We start from the raw sequence: 25,325 nt of genomic DNA on the forward strand, positions 1-25,325 counted from the left end.
GTCGATGGAAAGAAGCCCTTTCAAAATGTGCTCCCAATGCAATTTGAAGTTCCCCCATACTGTTAGACATGCAAAAAGTGCCTTTCCCCAGACCATAGGGAAGAAACCTGCTCGGCCTGCGCCCAGTTCCGATCGAAAAAGACTATACGGACCCGAAGGGCCGCCAGGCAAGAAATGCAGCGACAGGCACCAGAACCAGAGAACATCTTCGATGATGACCAGGAGCTAGTCAACGCTCAAGACTCGGACCTAGAGATCGTCACAGTCGAGGACTACTCTGACTCCGATGACAAACTACCGTCGGGACAAATCGTGAGTACATTGCCCCCGACACCAATTGACCCCTCGCCAAAGGCTCCGGTCGAGGCATCGCCAACAGGCCTGAGCCAAGATCAAAAAAGACTTTCGACAGCCCCGCCTTCCGGCCCGGCTCCGAAACCGAAACCATCAGAAACCCCAGGGCCCAGTACCATCGCCCCGAAGAAGGTTCCAGAGCCAAAGAAGGTTACCGACCCAAAGAAGGTTACCGACCCAAAGATCGTCGATCCGAAGGGTGTCGCACCGAAAAAGGCTGCACAGCCAAGGACTGTCGAGCCAAAGAAGACTGTCGACACCGCAAAGGCCGGTCAGCCAAAATCCGTCGACCCCAAAAAATCAGTCAACCCGAACAAAGGCACGCAACCGAAGGGCGTCGAACCGAAGAAGGTCGCCGACCCGACCACGCCTGCGGCTCCAAAAACCGTCGACACGCAATCCGGTGCCGTACCGAAGCCATCGAAGCCGGACAAACCTGTCTACCCCAAAGCAACAGCTCCAAAGACACCAGTCGATCCCAAGGGGGCCGTCAATCCGAGAAAAGGCTTGCGCCCAAAAAAATCCTACAGAGCACAAACAACGTGTCGACCCAAAAGTTCCCGTCGATCCGAAACAACGAGTCGAGCACAAATCAGGGCCCGAGCCCAAGAAATCAAGCAAAACACCAAAGGTCATCGACAAACCTGCCTCTGTCGACACTAAACGGTCCAAGCCTAAACCCAGGACTGTAGAGGAAGAACTATTCCACCCAGATCCATCCGAGGACCATGCAAAGATTTACATTAACCCAGACACTGGTAAAGTTACCATCCTGCATAGAAAGAAGAGGCCTTTGGACTTTGCTCCTGATTTACCTATCCCACTCAAGAAAAAGGACTTTGGCACTTCTCCCACTAGGCCCTCACTCCCTTTTCAACCTATCATGCCCTCCACTCCACTTGCACCTACCTCACCTTCTAACCATGATGACGATGAGGGGGACACAGGGTATCAACCACAACCCCTTTATGACTTTCCTCAACATCCAGATCCAGAGGAACCCTGGGAGGAGCCAACAGACCACTATGATACACATCCTATCCCAGATGTGCCTACTTACCCTACTAAACCATCACCCACTGATGACACAGTAGTCTTTAACCAACTCCTAGACCGGGCAGCACAGTTCCACAACGTGGACATGCACAGTGACCCTGTCGAAGAGGACTTCCTCTTTGACACTTTCACAACTGCACAGAAGTGTCAAGACACTTCCAATGCTAAAAGACGTCCTAAAACATGCACCTGAAACCTCAAGGACACGGCCAGGGCACGGGTAATCAATCCCAGAATAGAAAAAAAGTATAGACCGGCTCCTACTGACCCCACCTATATCAAGGGTCAATTGCCACTAGACTCCCTAGTGGGTGCTAACGCACGAAAAAGGGCCAACTCCCAAACTACAGGGGAAGCATCTCCCCCTGATAAGGAGTCCAAAATCCTAGAGGCTTCCGGCAAAAGAGTAGCTGCACAAGCATCCAATTCTTGGAGAATAGCTAACACACAGGCTCTACTGGCTCGTTACGATAGAGCACATTACGATCAGCTCGAATCCCTTATACAACATTTGCCCGAGCCCTTTAAAGCACAAGCAAATGATCTCATCCAGGAGGGGAAGTTTATTTCCAACGCCTCCTTAAATGTGCACTCGACGCTGCAGACACCGCAGCTCGGTCCATTAATACTAGTGTCCTTCTCCGCAGACATGCATGGCTAAGGGTTTCCGGCTTCAAGAATGAAGTCCAGTCCACCATTCTAAACCAGCCAGTTAACCTAGACTTTTTATTTGGTCCTGCGGTGGACACCATCTTGGACAAAATGAAAAAGGACACAGAGACAGCAAAATCCATTGGTGCACTGCAATTTCTGCAACACAGGGGCTCCTTTCGGCGCTCCTAATACAGAGCAAACACACGAGTAAATGCCTCACAAACATCTACCTCCTACAAGGGTAACACACAAGGTTCCTTCAGAAAGAACACAAACAGAGGTGGTTACAGAGGTAACAATCCTAAGGGAAGGGGGCGCGGAGGCAATAACACCAGAGCCTCCGCCTCCACAAAAGAGTGACTTCCTTCCGCTGCCTCCGGAACACTTAACACCAGTCGGAGGCAGACTACAACAGTTCCTACCTGTCTGGCACGCTATCACCACAGACAGGTGGGTAAGACAAATTATCCAGTCTGGTTATTGCCTAGAACTGACTTCTACGCCACCAAACATACCACCCAGACATCGTCCTATGTCCATAGAACACATCACCATACTTCAACAAGAGGTGGAAAGCATGCTAGAAAAGGGGACCATAGAGCCAGTCCCTTTCCATCAGCAGGGGACAGGAGTATATTCCCTATACTTCCTTATTCCCAAGAAGGACGGTTCCCTCAGACCAATACTGGACCTCAGGCCCCTAAATCAATACATACTGTCGGAGCACTTCCATATGATCACTCTACAACAAGTGCTCCCATTGCTACAACAGGGAGACTTCCTAGCAACACTGGACCTCAAGGATGCGTACTTCCACATACCCATCCATCCAGCCCACAGAAAATACCTCAGATTCACAATAGAAGGGCAACACTACCAATTCAAGGTTTTGCCCTTCGGGGTTACCACGGCTCCAAGAGTCTTTACAAAATGCTTAGCCACAGTAGCAGTGCATCTCAGAAGGCAACACGTCCATGTGTACCCTTACCTGGACGATTGGCTAATTCAAGCAAAGTCTTACCAAGAGTGTGCAGCACACACGTCACGGACAATCCAGTTGCTGCACAGCCTCGGCTTTTCAGTCAACTACGCAAAATCGCATCTGCAACCTTCCCATATACAGCAATACCTGGGAGCCACCATAGATACCTCAGTGGCAAAGGCATATCCAAACACAGCAAGGATAGCCAGCATGCAGACACTCATTCGCAAATTCCTGCCACAACACTCCCTGACGGCTCAAGTCTTCATGCAGCTCATAGGCATGATGGCCTCCTGCATATTCATTGTCCCCATGCCAGACTCCAGATGCGCACATTACAGGAATGCCTTGCACGGCAATGGAACCAGGCTCGTGGACAACTAAAAGACCTAGTGTTGGTGGACAGTCGCTCTCACAACTCTGCAGTGGTGGAACCCACAAAACCTTTCCAAGGGGCGACTGTTCCAAGAGCCAGTTCCACAACTAGTACTAACAGCGGGCGCATCACTAACAGGCTGGGGAGCCCATCTCCTCCAATACACAGTACAAGGGTGTAGGAAGGTGGATATCTGACTATGGTTACCCCCAACTTTTTGCCTAGTGTTTTGCTGGTTTTTGACTTAGTTGGCCTGGGATCCTGCTATTCAGGATCCCAGGCTTCCTGCTCTCTCTGTTAAAATGGACTCCATGTACCTTAGGTACATATCTAATTGGATACTGGGTCACCTTATCAGTCCCTGTACAGTGTACCTTAGGTACCCAGGGCATAGGTGTACCCAGGGCCTACCAGGGGCTGCAGCATGTATTATGCCACCCCTGGCTGGCCATCCAAACTGACACAACTGGCTGCTAAGACAGCTGGGGCAAGGTGGTGTAATCACCCTTTGCTGTAGATATAGTTACCTATATCTAACCCCAAAATGGACACATATACTCCTATCAGTCACTCCTATGGCAGGCCTTATCAATCCTGAAGGCAGAGTGCTTGGAATTATGTGAGATGATGCTCTGGCATGAGCTGAGCCTGTCTGCAGCTTGCGGAACCAAGTCCTTATAGCTGTTCCATGATAACGCTATACCATATACTCTTAAGTGCATTATAATCCTCGCGGTTAAATGCTAACTTTGGTATAGCATTATCAAAACATGTCGAGTAAGGTGTCATACGAATTGGAATACTACCCCCTCGCCAATTCTGGCGACGGGGTAGCATTCCACCCTTCTAGAGGGACACGACATGTATGTAACTGTGAACCCCGGTTAAAGTTAACTCGAGCCTTGGCATCACAAAATGGATGCTGCCACCAAAGACACAAGTCTGACCTCCTGCTGCTGGGAGTTCTTCAAGCGTGGGAGGCCTGGACAAATGGTTTCCTGCCTTGGGAGGTGCTAGCACCACCCCAGGCAGGATTTTGTGTATTGAGGTGGGGAGGCCTGAAAGGAATGAGACTTGCCTGGGGCACACAAGGTGTCCTGTGCATACACCGGTTCAAACCCGTTGCTGGGGCATCCCTGCCCCAGCTCTGGCGCGAAACCGGACAAAGGATAGGAGGTGTAACCACCCCCCTTCCTGGTCCCACCCAGGGGAGGGACCTAGTCACCAGTACAGCCCCCTTTAGCAGGATAAAGGTAGGAGCTGGTCCCATTCCAAATTAGATTAATCCTGAACTGAAACTCTACAAGAAGAAAGTCTGGACTTCGACTTTCTACAACAGAAGACTGAAGAAATCTCCCTTGTGGGCAGGGAGTGTCCACCCTGCAACTGCAGGCACCATCAAGCGTCCAGCGGCTTCACTTTGTCGTCTTCCCTCGAGGATCCAGACTTCAGAGCCCGACGAGACCCGGATTCCCAGACCTCTCCGACCTCAACTCACATCTGCAGCACAGCTGAGATCCGTGGGTGCGACGAGACACGTGGGACCGGCCATCTTGAAAGAAACTGCACTTCGCTTCCAGCACAACTCCCGAGGTAACTCGACCAAGTGCTTTGGGGATTGAGAAGCCCCAGCCCCGAGCAGCTACTGCGCCGAAGATCAGCCCTCCAGCCTCCACGAGATCTGCGTGGGGCCCTTCTGCTTGTTTGCTGCTCGACGCGTTGTCTGGTCACTTGCCGGCTGGCTAGTGACCTCCTAGACGAAGAACTTTGAAAGCTACACTGCTGGTCTGGTTGCTCCAGACTGGCCCTTGCTCCCTTCCAAAAGAGGGGCACCCCGGACTCTCCTAGTCGGCACCAGACGCCTTTTTCACTCACCGCGTGGGTTGCCTTTGCCAAGGCCTGTTGACTCCAATTCCGGATCCGACACCGCCGAGAGCGAGAGCCTGCGTGGGACAGCTCGTGCCTCCATCCTGGTCGTCGAAGACCCCTCCTGGTCCACGTGGCTGCAGAGACAAGCGTCCACTCTTCACCTGCTCACGACTACAGCATCTGGTTCCTTCCTGGTTCCACTCCAGTCACTGGCTTGTGACTTTGAACATTGTCCCCTCTGCTTTCAGGTCTTCAGCATTCCTGATCCACCCTTGGATCACACCGGACATCTTCCTCCTGGTCGCCTGCAGCATCTTTTCTTTCAGGCTCCATAGACTTCAACGCAGAAACCCGACACGACTTCGCACCTATGCGCCCGTGGGTGAGGTAACGAGAGCATTTTGGTGCTCATAGGTAGATTGACTCTCCTAGTGTCCAGATTCACAGTCGTTTTAGTCCTAACCAGTCAGGATTGTCCGTACTCACCTTTTTCTTGAACTGTACTGTCCATAGACGTTGTTACGCATCTCGCGTGTGAGTTCACACTCTGCACACGTGTCCCGTGGGCCTCCTATTACTTACCTGAAGTTAGGATAGCGTAGTCCCAGCGATCCTACAGCCTCTGGACAGCTCCATTCCTTCTATCGATTTCCTTATACCATTTACTTAGTATATGGTTTGTCGTGCCCCTGAGGCACCATTGTAATTTTGTGCAACTTATCGTATTTTTCCTAAGAGATTGTCATGTGCTTAGCCCTCTGACCTCATAAAGAGTTCAGAGGTGTTTGTTATTAATAAATATATGGTTTATTTTCATAACAACCTGTGTGGTGTCCTTTCATCTGGAATTCAAGGGGTTATATTGTGGTAAAACAGCTGGCTTCACATGCCAAAAGAGTTTAGCCTAAGACTGCTTTGTCCATGCTACCATTAGGATAGCTGGTCTATAAGGTTGACTTACAACCAATCACCATAAGGGTTGTTTGGACTGATACAAGGTGATCACTAGAACTAGTGAGCATCATATATCAGGCCAACTTCTCACAAAGGGCTCTGGACAAACAAACTGAAAAAATGGCATATCAACCGACTAGAGCTGCTAGCGATATTCCTAGCCCTAAAAGCTTTTCAAAAATACGTGTACAACAAGACGGTGTTGATCCGGACGGACAACTTGACCGCAATGTACTATATCCAAAAACAGGGGGGGACGCATTCTCCACAGCTGTCCCATCTGGCGCAGAGCATATGGAGGTGGGCGATCCCAAAAAACATCTTTCTACTCGCAGAAGACCTACCAGGGAAGGACAATCAGATTGCCGACCTGCTCAGCAGGCACAGCCAGCAAATACACGAATGGGAGATTCACCCCCAGGTTCTCCAACCATTCTTCGAGGAATGGGGTCACCCAGAGGTAGACCTGTTTGCCACAAAAGAAAACTCCAAATGCCAGTACTTTGCCGCCAGGTTTCCACATCCGCAGTCACTGGGCAATGCGATATGGATGAACTGGTCAGGCAGATTTGCGTACGCTTTTCCCCCAGCACCGCTAATCCCGCTGGTGGCACGCAAACTGCGGCAACACTTGCTCACCCTGATCCAAGTTGCTCCCACATGGGCGAGACAACCATGGTACACAACGTTCCTAGAACTTTCAGTGGTTCCTCATCAAAGACTGTGCCTGGCACCCCGTCTTCTGACTCAGAACCATGGAGAAATAAGATACCCAGATCCCAATCAGATGAACCTAGCGATCTGGCTCCTGAGGTCCTAGAGTTCGGATACCTCAACTTGCCCCCAGACTGCATGAACATCATTCGGGAGGCAAGAAAACCTACCACGCGCGCGTGCTATGCAGCCAAATGGAAAATATTTGTTATTTACTGCAACAATAACCAAATCAACCCATTAGACGCTTCCATACAAAACATTATATGCTACCTGTTGCATTTACAAAGATGTAACTTAGCATACTCTTCCATACGACTACACCTCGCTGCTATAGCAGCGTACCTTCAGAACAGACAACACATTTCACTCTTCAGGATACCAGCTATAAAAGCATTTATGGAGAGCTTGAAAAGAGTGATCCCTCCAAGACACCCTCCTTCCCCAGTCTGGAATCTAAACATAGTGCTTACCAGACTCATGGGACCTCCTTTCGAACCTCTACACTCATGCGAATTGCAATTCCTAACGTGGAAAGTCGCATTCTTAGTCGCCATTTCCTCACTCAGAAGAGTGAGCGAATTGCAAGCACTGACAATTGAAGAGCCATTCAAGCAGGTACATGCTAATAGGGTAGTTCTTAGAACAAACCCTAAATTCATGCCTAAAGTCGTATCCAACTTCCATATTAATCAAGCAATTGAACTGCCGGTATCCTTTCAGAATCCACAATCAGTAGCTGAAAGAGCCCTGCACACGCTAGACGTCCGGAGAGCTCTGCTATACTATGTGGACAGAACAAAATCATTCAGAAGACAAAACAGCTGTTTGTTGCCTTTGCACCACAACACAAGGGAAATCCTATTTCAAAGTCAGGAATAGCCAGATGGATAGTTAAGTGCATTCAAATATGTTATCTAAAAGCTAAAGGCACTCTAACAGTCCCCCCTAGAGCACACTCTACACGGAAAATGGGGGCATCCATGGCTTTCCTAGGAAATATTCCACTAGAAGACATCTGTAAGGCAGCCACATGGTCCACCATACACACTTTCACATAACACTACTGTGTAGACGTGCAAGCGAAACAGCAAGCTGCTGTAGGTCAGCCTGTCCTCAAAACTCTTTTCCAAACTGCTGCAGCTGGCACAGGTGGCCACCGCTAGAGGAGATACTGCTATTCAGTCTATGCACAGAAATGAATTCAGCAGCCCACATGCCTTAAACGGAATATGCTACTTACCAGTATGCAACTGTTCTTGGCATGTAGGGCTGCTGACATTCATATCGCCCGCCATCCTCCCCGGCGCCTGTCGCAGCTGCAGCATTATCTCTAGCATGGACATCTCTTACTTTCCTATCTCTACCTCTGCCACAATGGCGAAAAACAATCTGAGCATGGAAAGGATGCCAATGCGCACTGTATTCCAGGGGAGGAGTCACCTACCTCGTGATACTTCGAAGACTCTTCCAGGACAACAAAGTGCAATCATCCGGACCCAACACTAGGCGGCGATCTATTCACAGATATGAATGTCAGCAGCCCTACATGCCAAGAACAGATGTATACTGGTAAGTAGCATATTCCGTTCTGGTGGTATAATAAATCTGTGAATAGGGGTACAGATTGAATGAGTTCTAAAACAAAATATATGTATCTAATGGGAAAAAGGGACATAATATGTTGTGTACTTTATAATATTAAGAAAGAAAATGCCATCCATAGATGAGAACCTTTCTTATAATATAACTAGTCAACAAGTGGTTTCATTTGGTTGCTGGGCAGTTGCTGTTGTGATTGTACTTTAGTTATACCGTAGTCATGACTTACTTGTTAAAGCTAAATAACTTTAGTATTGTCAAGTCTGGATTCATATAAACTTTCAGAGGTTTCATGTATTCTTGGCAAATACCTGCATTATGTTTCTTTAAATTTCACCACATTTTAATTCAGGGCTTCACTTAGGCCAACTGTTGAGATTGTGGAAGGATAGTCCGTTTCATGGAAGTGGGGTAGGGATTATGGAGTGACTTGTCTTCAAGAAAATTCTTGCTTGCAAGATTACCCTACCTAGCTATGGATAGCCAGTGCCTACATGTTAATCAATTTTCCATTCCTCTCTTGTCTCAGAATCCATGGTATATGAGTAAGGGTTGGCAGCATTCATAACTCTATCCGAGTATCATTATTTTGGAATGTGCCTGCGATGAAGCTTTTGACCTAAATCTTTTCTTGGCGTGATTTTGGCACAATAAATGTATCATTCTCCATCCGGAAACGTGGCTAAAGGAGGATTTTGAGTTTGATAGATTTATGTTGTTAAACAGTCATACTATCAATAGAAATTGTAGCAGGCCTTTTGGTTGTTTAGTTATTTCAGTTTTCAAATAAACTTAATGTTAAAGCAATAAAGTGAACTACATAGTATCCATGGCTTCCTGCAGTCCGTATAGATTTGTGTAGCAGTTGGTATATTCACAGACAATTCATTGTTAAAATATTATTTATCAGAAAACTTCTAATGATAACTTTGAAGAGGACTATCTGCTTTGGTGAGTTATATTTGAGGGCCCACTGAATTCTAGATGGCAAATTCAGTCTTAAAGTTGCTAACTTAATTAAGCTGTTAGTATTCTTTTCAAGTCTTATCTTCCTTATTCCCCTTCTAAATTTGAATTAATGTGGGGTCTTCCCTATGGATCAGCAAGCTGTACCCACATTGGGCATGGTAAACTTCCTGTTAACTACACTTGTATCTCTAGGTTTATCTTTATTTCATAAGCTATTTACTGTTAAGAATGACCTTAGTGACTACTTTGCTCTTAGTTTACTTTGAGGGAGCTGGCTATGAATACAATGCATAGCTTGGATCTGGAGATTCACATACCTACTAAGTGGACCCCAGAAGCTATCAAGAAGTTGTCCTTCATTAAATCCAGTTTTTCTGTTCGCTATTTATTAATGTTAACTCTCTGAAATGGCGAACGGCTTAGGGCATCACAAAATCCTAATTGTTTTCAATTTGTTATGAGAGTTAATATCTGTCAACCCCAAAAGGTCTGGAGGAGTTGTTCAAAATGTTTAGTATGAGAAAGAATTTAGAATCCTTGAAATGCAGTTGTGCTGTGCCTATCTGGATAGGGATTGAGAGTAATTTTAGGAGAATAGCCTCGATATCTGATAGAGACTTCTATCCACCCCATCACAGGAGTGATTAATTTGTCACTACTGTAAGATCTGGTTGGGGAAGGGAAAAGGGTCTGCCTCTGACCCAGTTGCGGTTCCTGGCCTCGCTGCTCAGGAGGATAAGCCTGAAACTGCACTGTGTCCGGAACAGCTCCAATGAAAGGGAGCATCTAAAAGAGAGTCAGGTGTGACTTAGGCATTGCGATTAGCCCAATGATCTAGTGGAACCCAGACCCTAATATTTCCACCATTTACCCTCAAAAAAGACTACATATTATTAATAACCTTTAAAAATAAACCAAGGAAACACTTGTCACTCCCTGATAAACTTTGCATTCCCTGTTCCCTCCCTCTCACAGCCCTTCACTGATTTTTCCACATCTCCCCTCCCACCTAGCAGGAATGCCCCCCTCATGGCTCTTGATTGACTACATAATCCAGGTCCTGTTAGCTTCCACCTCAAATTCTACTTGATTGAAAATATATTACTCATTGAGGAAAATGATTCCAGGTCATCTTTAAGGCCTGACAATTCCATTCTTATCTCCTTAGTCCGTGTGTTAACAAACTCTCCTAAAGATTGTAGGTGCTCCTTTGCTCCCATTACTGTTAAGAAAAGGAAGTTGTGAATCACCTGTTGCATGTCTGCCCCAGGTAACATTTTTGCAGATCCTGAATTAACTTTAAACTTATCTACCAATTGACCCATCAGCCATAGTCTTAAACCTGTATCTCTCAAAACGTGATCTTATTACAAATCGACAGGGGGAGCACATTGGAGCGAGCTCGAGCAAATACTATTTTTCGAATAGGCTTTTTACTTCCTTGATCAATGTGTGCAGGTAGTTTTGTATTGTAGTGTTTCAGTCACTTGAATCTTCATTTGGAAATAAGTTACATTTTATTACATCTGCCATGAATAAAATCCTACTGTTAAACGTCAGAATTGCAAAGAAAACCTAAATTATTCTTTTGGGAACTGCTTTTAAAATCTTAGATTATATTTTTATTCCAAGTCTATTTTATTTTGTGAAGTAATTCCCCTGACAGGGGCACATAGTTACAGCGTTAAGCCTACAACGTCATATCGAGGCCGGCCGCGTATAAAATAGCAATTAGATCATAAGTCCTGCATATATATATAAAAAAAAGAAAAGGTAACACAGCGCCTTGCCTACAACCCCAGTGGGGACGGCCGCGTGGCTTCACATCAGCTGTCATAACTACTCAATGCGCGTGGAGCCCAAGCACCGGGCCATTAAGACTAGGTGGACGGGCAGCTAGCCCAATACTTATGGACGACCCAACAGGGGCCAACAAGCACATGTGAGGTCTAGAGATAGAGAAAGGAAGGAGAGAAGTGTGGAAAAGTTATAGGAAGCATGAGACAGGGAGAGCGTCGTGTGAACAGGGCGCGCGTGCTACTCAATAGGGGGGGGGCGTCAGCTAGCTAGAGACAACCTCAGCAGCTCTCGCGTCTTGCAGGGCGTCTAAGGGAGCAGTCTATTGGGGTCTGCGGGAGTGACAGCGTTGTCAAAAAGGTGCAGAGTCCGGAGTCTAGTGGGCATGTGTCGTGCATGTTCTATTGAGCAGAGGTAACGTACCAAGGGCTTCCAGACCGCCCCAAAGCGTGTGTCGCGCGCTTGTATTCGCACTGTGAGGAGCTCCATCGCTAGAACGTGCCAGAGCCGCACAAACTAGGAGGCTATGGGAGGTGCTTCAGTCCCTTTCCAGTACAAGGCTATAAGCTGCTTGGCCGCTCCCAGCATTTGGAGCGTCAAAATCCAGTCGCTGCGGGTGAGTGCCTTGAGCTCGGGAGGACTAATGCCAAGTAGGATTGTGCTGATGGCTTCAGGCAAAGGGAACCCCAACACCCCTCTAATGGGACTGAGGACCTCCTTCCAAAAAACAGTTAGGAGCGGGCACGTCCACCATATGTGCACGAAATCCCCTGTTGCAGTCCGAAATCTCCAGCACAGTGGGGAAACATTGGAGAACATCTTATGCAACCGCAGAGGAGTGTAGTACCACTGAGTTAGAAGTTTGTAGGCATTTTCCCTCTGTGGGATACTCCGGTATACCTTGGGGATATCTCTCCATACTCTGTCCCATTGCGAAGGTTCAATGTCCGCGTCTACCGCTAGCTGCTATTGGCGGTGGTATGGGTGGGTGAGTACAAGCAGCGGATGCTGTAGGATGTGGTAGATCTGGGTGATCAGCCTCTTTAGTCCCCCAAGGGAGCGCACCAGCTTTTCAAAAGGGGTGAAGGCTCGCGTGGCTGCTTGGCTCATTTCCCCATTTGAATCCCAGTGGCGCAGTTGAGCATACTGCAGCCTTGCCGTTGGCGGTAGTTGGAACTCCTCCCGGCATCGATCGAATGATTTGAGTGTGCCCCCTTTGAAGAGATCGCAGATCACTTTGCAGTGTCCTGGCGTCCATTTCTCAAATGCCCGAGATTGATGAGCTGGCAGAAATTGTGGGTTCGCTGCTATGGGAGTATGTGGAGACGGGAACGTAGTAAGCCCTTTATACACAGCAATGTTGTCCCAAATGTCCAGTACCGTCTTCGTGGGTACCGCCATGTATGCGCTCTTAGAGCGGGCTGTCCGATGGAGCCACGGCAGATCCCAGATAAAGCGTCCCGTTACCGCCCTGTCCATATGCAGCCATCCTTTTTCACTCTCTCGCACCCCCCACTCTATCACAAAACGGAGGTGTGCAGGCCAATAGTACTGCACTAAGTTGGGACAAGCTAAGCCCCCCCATCCCGTGGTGCCATAAGGATCTTCAGTGAAAAACGGGATTGCTTACCGCCCCACACAAAAGACGTGAGCTCGCGTTGCAGTCCCCCTATGCAGTGAAGCGGGATTGGGGTGGGGAGGCATTGGAACACGTATAAGATTTTGGGAAGGATCGTCATTTGAACAGCGTTGAGCCGGCCTAACCACGACAGCATCAGAGGCTTCCACCTCCGTAGATCTTCTAGAACCGCTTTTCGGCATTCCCGCCAGTTCACGGATGACCAAGCGTCCAGGGAGGAGTGAGGCCCAGGTATCGAATATGGCGCTCAGCCCACTGATAGGGCACGGCTTCCTTCAAAGAGGGAATCTCCTCCGCCGGGATGGTGAGATTAAGAGCCCAAGACTTATCATGCTTGATCTTGAGGCCGGAGGCCCTCTTGTATAGGCAAAGCACCCTATGGATGGCCTGTAGAGACTCCCGTGGGCGCGTAAGGGTGAGATTCAGGTCATCTGCGAACAACGCCACCTTGTTGTCCCGACCACCATGAACTATTCCGTGGATGTCCGGCTCGCGTCGTATCATCTCCGCGAGGGGTTACAGGGCGAGGGCAAACAATAGGGGCGAGAGGGGACACCCCTGTCTGGTGCCCCTGTGTATCGCTAGCGGTGGTGTTAAACCACCGTTGACCCGGATTCTGGCCTGCGGCTCTATGTATGGGGTCATAATCCTTGAGATCATCTTAGGGCCCAACCCAAATATGTGGAGTATCGCCCTAAGGAAGGCCCAGTCCACCCAGTCAAACGCCTTCTCCACGTCCAGGGAGAGAAGGCAAGCCGGGATTTTCCAGTGGTGTACCTTTCCCACGAGGTGTGCAAGCTTACGTACGTTATCTGCACCCTGTCGGTCTCGAATAAATCCAGCCTGATCAGGGTCCACAAGCCACGGCATATACGGATCTAAACGTTTGGCAAGGAGTTTAGTATATATTTTAAGATCAGTATTCAATAAGGCAATAGGGCGGTAAGAAGCACACATCGTGGGGTCTTTCCCGGGGTTTCGGGATCAATGCAATCTCCGCCATGCCCATGTCAGGGGACGGCCCTATGTCATCAGTAAAGGAGTTGAACAACCTTGGGAGATAGGGTCGAAGTTGGGTCTGAAATGTGCGATAGAAACATAGGGGTAGGCCATCCGGTCCTGGCATTTTCCCCAAAGGAAGAGCTTTAATTGCCGCCGTGACCTCGTCTTCAGTAATGGAGCCTTCCAGTTCCGCCGCACTCCCCGAAGGTAGTGGCGCCCCCTCGTAGTCGTCGGGGACAGCCGCGATCGCGTCTGCCAAGGCGGGCTCCCTCCCGTGCAAGGTGGCGTAGTAGTCCACAAAAGCGACCTCCTTAGCCTTCTCCGAGACAGCTCTCGACCCATCCGGTAGTTGGACACTAGCTATATGGGCCTTAGCTGCACGTGCCCTCAACCTCCCCGCCAGTAATCGTCCTACCTTATCACCTCCCTCAAAGTACTTTTGCTTCAGTGCTAGCAAAGAGTGTTCCGCCCTATTGGTGCGTAAAAGCCGAAGCTGCCCCCTGAGGTTAGCTAATCTCCTCCTAGTTTTTAGTGACGAACGTTTCCGATCCTGCACCTCGGCTGTCTTAATGTTCCCTGCCAGATCAGCTTCCAATTTGCAAGCTGCACGCCTCCGAGCAATTGCCAGGGAAGTGATGTGTCCCCGGATCGTGGCTTTAGGCGTCCCATATTACCGGGAAGGACATCTCCGGGGTGTCGTTGGAAACAAAATAGGAATCTATGGCCTCCCGAAGGCTGTCAACATCCACTGCATCCCGGAGGATGCTCGGCGGCAAAAACCAACGTGCCTCTCGGGCGGGGCGTGCGGCCGGGTCCTGGAGGAGCAGCTCAACATGAGCGTGATCCGACAGTGATATGTCCGAGATGGAGGCTCTTAACGTGTCCCGTAGCAGTTCCAGCGACATAAAGAGAAAATCTTTGCGGGAGTAGGACCTGTGGGCGTGCGAGTAAATAGAGTAGTCTCTCAGCTCCGGGCAGTGGTAACGCCATGCATCAATTAACCCCAAGTCCGCAATCTGCTTGCGCAGCGTAGAGGACATCGCTCCGGTGCCATTGAAAGCGGCATCGCTACGGTCCATGTCCGGGTCCCAGACTAAATTGTCCCCTCCCAATATCATGTTCGGGTCACCACATGGAATCTGATCCCGCAGAAGTGTCTGGAGATATCTGTCCTGCAACTGGTTGGGTGCATATATGTTACATAGGGTAAATTTGGCGCCGCCCCATGTGTACTGTAACTTTGAGAAAGCGCTCCACTCCTATAGGGTTTCGTGTCTCCCCGCCTGAAGCCAGCTCTGCACAATATGGCTACTCCCGCCGTTTTAGTGTCCGTAGCTGCCCAGAACTGGATAGGGTACTTGGGATGCGCCATGCGTTTTGTGTCTCCCTGCAGTAGGTGTGTTTCCTGAAGGAATATAATGTCGGGTTGTTGTTGGAGAAGGAAACGCCATACCTGCTTGCGCTTATTAGGGGAATTCAAGCCATTGACGTTGAATGTCAAGACCTTCAAGGGCCTAGGGATGTTCACGGCCATAGCGCGCATCAATCAGGATCCGCCCACGCTCCCCACAACCGCCAGTGTGAGGGGGGAGGCACAGAGGTAACCCTTCCCTGCCCATCCCACCCAGGGGACTGCAGCCTCCCCGTCTCCACCCCGCCACACACAGAAAGCAGGAAAGGAGGAAAGGAGGAGAAAAAAAATGGGGGAAGAGATTCAATAGGCAGCCGATCAGGCCCCGTAACTACTAAGGTCAACAATGGCCAACAGGGCCTCATTGGACTGCCCCCGTCACCAGGCATCTTCTACCCAAGGGTTTGGACGCACTCAGGAATGTCACTCCCTATGGAACAGTATGAGGGGTAAATCCCACAGGAAATACAAGAGACAGCAACCCCGGTACCCCTGCTGCCCGATCAGGAGTCGGGGGTGCTATGCAGTTACACCGGTCAGGGTAGCATGGCGTCGTTCAGCATGAGGCCGTCTGGAGTGGTTCATGCAGGGTGACCAATTCGGTCCTCCTGCTCCTCCGGACTCCCTGCACGAGTGGTGGGGGGTGGGAGCCTTCCTCTGTGTCGCATAATGCTAACACTACATGCGCAGGGAAGGACAGTGAGCTGCAGAGGGCACAGAGTATACGCTCAACCAGGGTGTCTGAGGCGCATCCTGTAGCAGCGATGCATGTCCTATGTCGAAATGGTTCAAGAGGTAACTGCTCATCCAGCGATCAGGCAAAGTATCTCAGTCGGATGGGAGGTAAGCGCCACTTAGCGCCGTCAGGGCCGGAGGGCAGAGGCGACCTCCACAGCGACAAAAGCCGTGAAGACAGTACTTCTCATTGGGCGCTAAGTCACGGGGTTGACGGGTGCGACCCCGGTCCTTCACGGTCACCCTCGAGAGAACGGATATGCGCTATAATGTCTTGCTTGGCCTTCGAGGAAGATCTCTCATCCACCGGGGGAGAGCGGCGCCGGCGCGGAACCGTGGTCCAGTCTGGGCGGGCCGGGATTCTCTCTTGGTGCCTCGGTCGAGAAGGGCTGCTTGCCGGCGACTCCGACAGGTTAAGCAGCTGCACCGCCTCTCGGTCGGACCGTATGACCCTGCGTTTCCCCTCCCAGTGGAAGTTGAGGGCAAAGGGGTGGCCCCACTGGTAGGAGATGTGAAGGGCTCACAGCTTTTCCGTCACCGGCCGAAAAGCCCTCCGTCTGCGCAGGGTGTTGAGGGCCAGATCCTGGAAGATTTGAATCCTGTGGCCTTCATAGGTGAGGTCTGGCTTGTCCCTTGCTGCTTTCAGAATGGCCTCCTTCTCAGTGAAGTAGTGCACTCTTGTCAGGATGTCCGGGAGTATGCCCGTTCGTCCCGCAGGGCCGGAGACCCGATGGGCACGGTCCAAAGTCGGGGGAGGGCTTCTTCATCCCCCCAGACCTCGTGGAGGAGCTGCGCCACATAGGCCATGACGTCTTTTCCCTCTGCTTCAAGTGGAACACCCCGAATGCGGAGGTTGTTCCGGCGACTTCTGTTTTCAAGGTCTTCCTGCTTGACCTGTAGCTCGATGTGCTGCTCCTCCAGCGCCGCTAATCTCTGCCAAAGCTGCTCTTGATCCCCTGTGCGCTCTTCGACAATTTTCTCGAGCCCATCGACCCGATCGCCCAGCTCAGTGACCTCCTTTCGTAGTTCTTTAACGCATGAGTGCACTTCAGAACGTAGGGAACCTATCTTCGACTTGAGCTCGGCCATGAAGGAGGCCATAAGGGCCTGGGTCACCGGTGGTGAATCCTCGGCGATCTGGGAGGAACTCTCAGTTGGTACCATCTCTCCTGCTTTGCCCCACATGGCCACCACCGAGGTGTTCTTGGATGTCACCACCGAGTCCGCTCTGCCCCCCTTGGATTGCGTCAACGCCAGGTCCACGGCCCGTCAGCGCGTCCAGCGCGATAGGGTCCGGGCGTTGCACAACAGGCCCAAAGAATCAAAGGGGGGGGTCCACCCTAAGCCGTGCCACTCGCCCCTCCGGCGGTGCCCTCAAGTTGCGGACCCAATGTGGCGAGTGACAGCAATGTACAAACCACCCCGCCTGCTGACCCGACCAGGACCCTCAGGCGGTGACAACACAGGCAACGAGGACGAGGGCTCTCCGGACCACCCCCGGTCAGCGATGGCGGATGCTCCGGGTACCCACAATCGTAGCACAGCCACCAGTCAGGGCCCGGCAACCCAGAGCAGTGCCCAAACCGCTGTGCAAGGGGTAGAGGGGCAGGGATTCAGGGGGCAGCAATGTATGAAGGCCAAGGCCCCAAAGCACCAATCAGAGGACCGTGTCCCGTATCACTTCTATGTCCACCTTGTCTGTGCCCACGGTCAGGGTGGGCCCCACCGCCGCCGTCCAGGGACCTGGACCGCTCCATGCCTCTCCCCCAGGAAACCCGCAGCAGCCTGTCTCCCCCCACCTCTCACCTCGCCTCCGGCTCTGTCCCAAGCCCTACTCCCAGGGCCTCAGCACTGTCACAGCAGGCCCCCGCACACTCTCCGGACATCCAGGGCCCGACTGCCAACCCAGCTGCAGGGGGGGGGCAGAGTGCAGAGACCCAGCCCCCAGTCCCCGGAGCGCGGCACCACGGCACGCTCCGCTTCTGTCTCACACGCCGCGTCTATGAGTAGAGGGAAGTCCACCACCACCAGGGGCCCGGAGCCTCGTCTCCCCGGGGGGCGCGCAGGAGTTCACCGCCCCTCTCCGCTCACCTTCGCTCCGGTCCCCAGGGCCCCCAGCCGCCCAGCTCACCTCCGCGCCACCTCCTCCGGGGGCCCCTCCTGCAGCCTGGGCCCAACGCTACGCTCCACAGCATTGTGATCTCCTCTCCTCCGGCGCCTCCGCTCCAGTGAAGGGTACAAAATGGCGGCCGCTACCATCCGCCGGGGTGCACTCCACTCGTCCTTGCTCCAGTCAGGCCCGCCGCCGTCTCAATGTCCTCTCGCCAGCTCCCCCGGAATCCACCTTCCAGGCCCAGTGGAGCGTTGCAGAGCAGGGCAGCCTCCTCGTCTCAGGCGCTTCAGCTTCGGCGGGGGATGCAAAATGGCGGCCGCTTCTGCTCGCCGGGACGCCGGTGTACAGGGCAGCATTTCTCCCATCCACACCTCACCCCAATCTCCAGGCAGGCCACCAGCAGTCCGGCCAGGAGCCCCCGCCTCTCTGGGCACCCGAGCCGTCTCCAGGGGGGGGGTTCGCGGCACCGGGCTCGCTCACCCATCCAGCCCCGATGCCTCCGCAGGCGGAGGCGTCTGTGGGTCACGCCGGGCCTCGCAACTTGCTTCCAGGCTCCCGGCACCGTCGGGCCTCCCGGTGCTCACTCGGACAACTCCGCACCCCAGTGTCCGCCTCTCCTCGTATGGCCGCCAGCCGGGATCCGCAATCAACTCACAGCCAGGTCGAGGGCGCGAGGGCCCGCCGCCACTAAGCAAATCAAAATGGCAGGCTCAGCTCATCGCCTCCGATGCCACGCCCCCTCGATTTATATTTTTGAACACTTTCAGTTACTCATCCTTTTTCCCCAAGCTGTTTCCTGCTTTTTGTCAGTTTATCTAGCCTCCTATGTCAAATCTTTAATTCCTGCAGCTGAGTTCGGAACCATCTTATTTTGGCCAACGTTCAAATACCCTCTTGTAAGTTAAAATTCAGTGACCTGGATTCAAACCCTCTTTGAATATTTTTGCTCCCATGTACTTTCTGGAGTATGATCCTGCTTAATCCCTGATGTGTGATGGATTGGTCCAGATTTTGTGCTGAGTAGTCTTTACTCCTTTTCTACCAATAGTGATGTGTTCTGTGTCACAGTGCAACTTTCATTGTTGTGTCTCTGTCTAACACAAGTCTCGTCTCCTCCACGTTTCATTTGGACTACATTGTGTAGCTCCTGCAAACTTTCTGGAGATTTAACCCATCTTCCTGTAAGATGTCTTTTATCTGATTTACATTTGTTCTTCTCATACACACTGAGAGTGCAAGGATGGGGGACTCCAAATTTTACAAAGAGCAAAGTACTATCTACATTTTGTTTTTTAAAGTTGAACTAAACTAGTTGTTCCAGATGCTCTCAGGCAGTATATTGGGATCAGAAACTCAAAGGATAATAGGAGGAATGCTTGAAAATAGTCTAAACTGTTGGCAGTCGCTGTGGGTAGTATTCTTACATCTTATTTTTCTAATAGGATGCCACAGTCAACCGTATCAAATGCAGCTGATAAATCCAACAGTATTAGTGATTTGATTATACCTTTATTGGCCTCCAGTTGTACTGACTCAGTACTGTGTGCAGGATGGAAGCCTGCTCAGGTGTTACCCAAGTTATTAGTATATTGTAACCATATAACTCTCCTGTTTGATCACATGATTTTCAATAAGGTTGACTCCAGAAATTAGTAAGCTCGGAGGGTACTTGCAACTTTCATAAAACTAAAAACTTGATCCTGTAAGCAAGGGGTAATGACTTGGTTAAGCGGCTCTTCCATCCCCCTTATTTGCAGGGGCATAACATTTTTAAAAGTAAACCTTAAAGCAACCTTAAAGCAATAGAACAAACTAAGGATTGACAATATAAAATCATCATAAGGGGGAACCGATCATGATCATTCAAGATCACCCGCATCTTAGTAATGAGCGAGTCATCATAGCAATGTCTACCTCAAGATCCCAACTTGCACAAGGCACTTGCTCTTTCACAAAGAAGTAATCCTGGGGTTAATATCAGCTGTAAAGGAAAATCTGTCATCACAGTGTAGCAGTTTTGAAGAAATTCAAAGAAGAATTACATCAATTAACATCTGTCGAGGCCTTAACTAGACAGGAGACCAGTAAGACTTAACGTTAATGTTTTTTACACTTTTTTAAATGATTTAATAATGGTTTTACCAGCGGTTGCTTTCACAAAAAAAACACATTTTTCTTAACTATGAACCTGGAAGAAGATAAGAACCCCACAACATTTTTAAAGTAAAGCTTGATTGCGATGTAACTCTACTGAAATCTAGTAAAGACATTGATTGATAACGCTCTCCCTCAGGAGACACAAGCCTGACACACAAAGTATTTTTTTAAAGAATTTAAAAAAAGAAATATATCCAGCACAATGGCCAGGTCCATATTTTTATATTCAAAGTGCTGTAAAATAATGTATTTTTCCAAGATAATTCATGAATGTATGTTAGTGTAATACACTTGAATAAAGAACTTGATAGGAGGATATTTGCGCTGATGACTCAAGTACACTTTTAGTAGTACTCGAGAATGAGGAAACTATTTAGAAATCAGGTTTGCAGGACAGTGTTCAGAGGAACATCCAGATTTTTATTTGGGCAAGAGTGGAAATTTTTCTATAGCTCAGGTGGAAGAGCTGAGAGAAAGCACAGTGGAGAACCAGCCTTCCCAGTGGTTCATGGGAAATTACCAGGATTGATATCTGGTTTTAATTACTGGATGTTGTTTATAAAGTAGTCATTTAGTGTATTGCACAGAACTTGACGTAATTGAGCCTTTTCCCAAGATACAGACCAATTTTTGAAAAATATACTTTGTTTGCATTTTATTTAAGACCAAGAACTTCGCACTAAGCTAAGTAAGTTTTTAAATAAAAATACTTTTCACTTTCAAAAATCAACACTTAGAAACTTTTCAGAATAGTTCAATGTTATCCGATGGGGAAAACAATATCGCAGTTAGACAGGTAAGTAAAGCACTTACAATTCCAGTCTTCGGACCCAAATGTCAGTAAGGGTCAGGTGTGTACTAAAAATACACCACCAGCGGCATGGGGCGGCCGGGTGCAGAGGTGAAAATTGGAGCTCGGCCAAATGTGTTTCAGTGGAGACTGGAAGTTCCTTGAGCACACTGCTTGCATGCAAGCAGATCGGTTGCAGGGGCCAGGCTTTGGGGTTTAGGCTAAGCCGGGGGGAGGGGAAGCACACAAAATAGCACCAAATATACACCACCAGCCACACAGGGGTGGCTGGGTGCAGGGTACAATTTTGACATCGGGCAGCCAGTGCTTTTCAATGGGTAGTCTTCTTTTGGGAAGCAGGCTGCTGGTGTGGCACCAGAAGTTGCAGGAGGGAGACAAATGACAGCAGAGGTAAGTAGGGTTGTAGGGGGTCGTAGGGGCACCGTTGGTTCAGCTCATCAAGGCCCAGGGGCTCCGGGTGCAGAGGTGGTTTTCGACTGAGTCTTCTTACTGAAGTCGTCGTTGGAAGCCTCCGGATTCACACAGAAGGTGGCTTCGTGTAGATAAGGAGAGGTCAGCCAGCGCTGGACACAAGGTCAGGATCGCTGTTCAGACTTCACTGCACAGGTGAGCCACTCGGGCCGTGAGTGTCAGGTGCAGAGTGGGCAGGGATCGCGTTCCAGATGGATCTGGAGCCCTTGGAGTCGTTTTCTTCTGGACAGGTCTGCTGTCTTCAGAAGATTTGTTTCTTTTTCGAAGGCAGCAGACCTCCCAGGGTTGTCAGAGGTTGCTGGCTGCAAGACAGGTCTCCGATTCGCAGAAGCTGGAGTCAGGCCTGTAGGGCTGGGGTCAAGGCAGTTGTCGTCTTCAGTCTTCTCTGCAGGGTTGCCTTCTTGCTTCTTAGGTCACTTCCAATCTTGTTTATAGGCCTGGGGAAAACTTTAAATACAGCAGAGGCTGGGGGTTACATTACAAAGGCGGCAGGCCTTTGAAGCTTCCCTCTTCGAGCACTGGCCCATCCTGGGGGAGGAGGTGCGACACCTCTGCCCAGGATGTGCATTCTTTCTGGTCCCAGAGAGCAAGGCCTCTCTACCCAGGGATCCAGAAACGTGTCTAGTGTAGGCTGGCTGCCTATAGCAGGACAGAGGCCCCAAAGGGCTTGTAGTTTTTCAAGGGGCACCTCTGATGTGCCCTCTGGGTACATGGTACAATAAAACCCGCACTGGCATCAGTTTGGTATTTATTGAAAGGAGTAGTTTTATACCAAATTATCCTGTGTTCAGTGACGCCATCATGGTGCTGTGGGACTTGAGTTGTTGAGTATCCAGCCTTTGTACTCTCAATGGTTTCCCTGGCACTCACAATATTAAGGAGTGGGCCTCAGTATTGTATGCCCTTTCCTGTGATATAGTGCACCATGCCTTATGGTTGACCTACCTATGCCTTCTGGCAGTGCTGGCTGGCATGAAAACCAGGCAGGGTGCCATGTCGACTTTGTCGTTTTTTTCCCTCACAGGGGCCTGCAGGCTGCAAAGGCAGTGACATGGTCCCAGTGAGGGGGATCCCAGGGGACCTTTTCAGCTCCCAGGCCTTAAGTACCCAGGCTACCATTTACTTGGGACTTACAGGAGTTAGGAGTACCCAATGGGGATTTGTGTTTAGGGAAAAAACACTGGCACCTGTTTGGCAGGGACCCTGTGCACAACAATTGAAACCACATCAAAACCAGGCATAATGTGGGGGATAACCATGCAAAAAGAGGCACTTTCTCATAAGCCCCGAAAAAGAAAAAAATGGGAAGGTTTATTACATTTGTAACCAATTGAAATTAGTGGTGCCTCAATATCAGCTTCTTGTTCTATCCAGTGGAAGCAAGCTAAATATTTTCTCTCCATTGTCTTTGCTTCTGGTGCGATGACGTTTTGATGTTTTAAAAGTTAACTTTTCAGATCCAAACAGTCTTATTAGTAATTTGACTTTGTCAAAAGATATAGTACAATTAAGGACTGAGTGATCTGACCATAGGCATGGTTCTATTGAGAGACTATCTAACCAATTAAAAGTTTTCCAGATACCTAAATTATGATGACCTTTCATATTGGTTGGGCCAGAGATATATTGAGACAGATTAAGTGGTTAACTCAAGAAATTCTTCGCTATTAAATAGATTCATCAAATAGTTTAAATCGAACATATACGTCATTTAGTATATTTCAATGTAAAGCAGAATAAGTTAATATTCAATGGGAAAAGTATCCATATAGTCCGGTGTAAGAAAGTGACCTCTTTTTGCATGGTTGCCTCAACTTTTGCCAAACTGCTGATGTACTTTGACTGAGTGTGCCCTGGGTTCTTGCCAAACAGATACCCAGGGCCTATGTTATTGCCCTAAAACTGCAATACGACAAAACCCAATTAACACTTTTTGGCCACAGATCAGTCCCTTGTAAATGGTACCATAGGTGCCAAGGGCACTGAGGGAAGATCTTTAAGGGCTGAAACACTTACTGTGCCCTCCTTAGAGGCTCTTTACTTTTACACACATACTGCCATTGTGTGCTGCGTGTTTTGGTGCAGAACAAAGGGAAGAGTCGACATGGCATACATCTGTGCCATGATGACAACCCACTGCCATGGCATAGGTCAGACACCCTTTTAGCTATGTTCACTCTTCCATTGGTGAGGGTACAGGTGCATGAGCCCTGTACCCCTACACTGTCTATGGCAATTCTTAGATCTTGTAAGTGCAGTAATGACATTAAGAGAATATGGTGCTGGGAGTTTGTCATTACGAACTCCACAGTACCATAATGGCTTTACTGAAAACTGGGAAGTTTGGTATCAAACTTCTCAGCACATTAAACCCGCACTGATGCCAGTGTGGGATTTAATAAAAAATGCACTGCAGAGGGCCTCTTAGAGATGCCACCTGAAAAACGAACTAACACTAGTGTCCAGACTGAGTGGCTGCTCGCCAGATGGCAAAACACACAAGATGGTGGACGGAATGTTACACAATGGCATAACATTCACCCCCAGTCACAGATCTGGGTGTAATTCATCGTTATTTTGCTCACCAAGCCACCCCAGTTCAGACATGGCCATATGCAAATCAGTCTTGACCCTGCCTCATGGGAACAGTCCAGACCAAACTGCCAAGCCATGTCTTTCCTGGACCGGAATCAAGCATCCTAGGACCGTTCTGACTATCAGCCGTCTTCAGCCAGGATAGCTTGACTCCAGTGACTTAGTGAGCAAGGGACCCACGTCTGGGCATACCCTTCCCACATAGGGTGAACAGCAAAACACACAAGATGATGGACGGAATGTTGCACAATGGCAAAACCTTCACCCCCAGTCACAGATCTGGGTTTAATCCATCGTTATTTTGCTCACCAAGCCACCCCAGTTCAGACATGGCCATATGCAAGTCAGTCGTGACCCTGTGCCTCCTGGGAACAGTCCAACTGGCACCACCATACATGTTTCTGGACCCCTGGGTCGAGATACTACTGCTCTCGGGGGTCTGAAACAGTGCACATCCTGGGACGAGGTGCCAAGCCCCCTCCTCCAGTATGGGCAGTTTCCACGATGGGGAAGCTTCAAAAACGTGCTGCCTTTGTGCGTTTCCTTAGGCCATTAGCTGATTCCAGCAACTGGCCTCAGCCTCGTATACAAAATGAGGTGCACAGACTCCAGTGGAACCCCAAAGGTAGGCAGAGGTAAAAGTAGATGGCACCTTACTCTCTATTTGTGGTAGTTTGGGCGAGCAGTAAGGCTTTATCAGAGGGTATTGTTAATCATTTGTTGTACACACTCAGTCAACAAATGATGTTACACACTCAGACTGAACTCAGACCAATTTGTTTTGTATAAAAATATTATGTTATTTTATTTCTAGACCCACGCCAAGTCTGGCACAGGTAAGTGAAATAAATGCTTTGCAAAATCGTATGCAGTGTTTTGTAATTGAATGCAGGTTCAAATTAGGTTGATAGAAGTATAGGTAAGTCTTGGTTGGTTCTTGTCTGAGAAGGCAGGGTTCAGGGGTGCTCCTAAATACTAGATTTAGGGGCCTTACAGGTAAGTAAAGTTTGGGAACGATGGATCCCTTCCTTGGGGTGGGTACATCCCCTATCATACCCCTATTA

The 25,325-nt window shown here is 49.5% G+C and overlaps 1 protein-coding gene across 5 annotated transcripts in view; it reads left to right on the forward strand.

The window, feature by feature from the left end:
• Nucleotides 1–25,325, forward strand: part of BPTF (bromodomain PHD finger transcription factor) — a 1,855,127-nt gene that overhangs the window by 305,033 nt on the left and 1,524,769 nt on the right. The gene's annotated exons all lie outside the window — the stretch shown is intronic.

This window comes from Lissotriton helveticus, chromosome 7 (genome assembly GCF_964261635.1).
Source record: "Lissotriton helveticus chromosome 7, aLisHel1.1, whole genome shotgun sequence".
Classification (NCBI taxonomy): domain Eukaryota; kingdom Metazoa; phylum Chordata; class Amphibia; order Caudata; family Salamandridae; genus Lissotriton; species Lissotriton helveticus.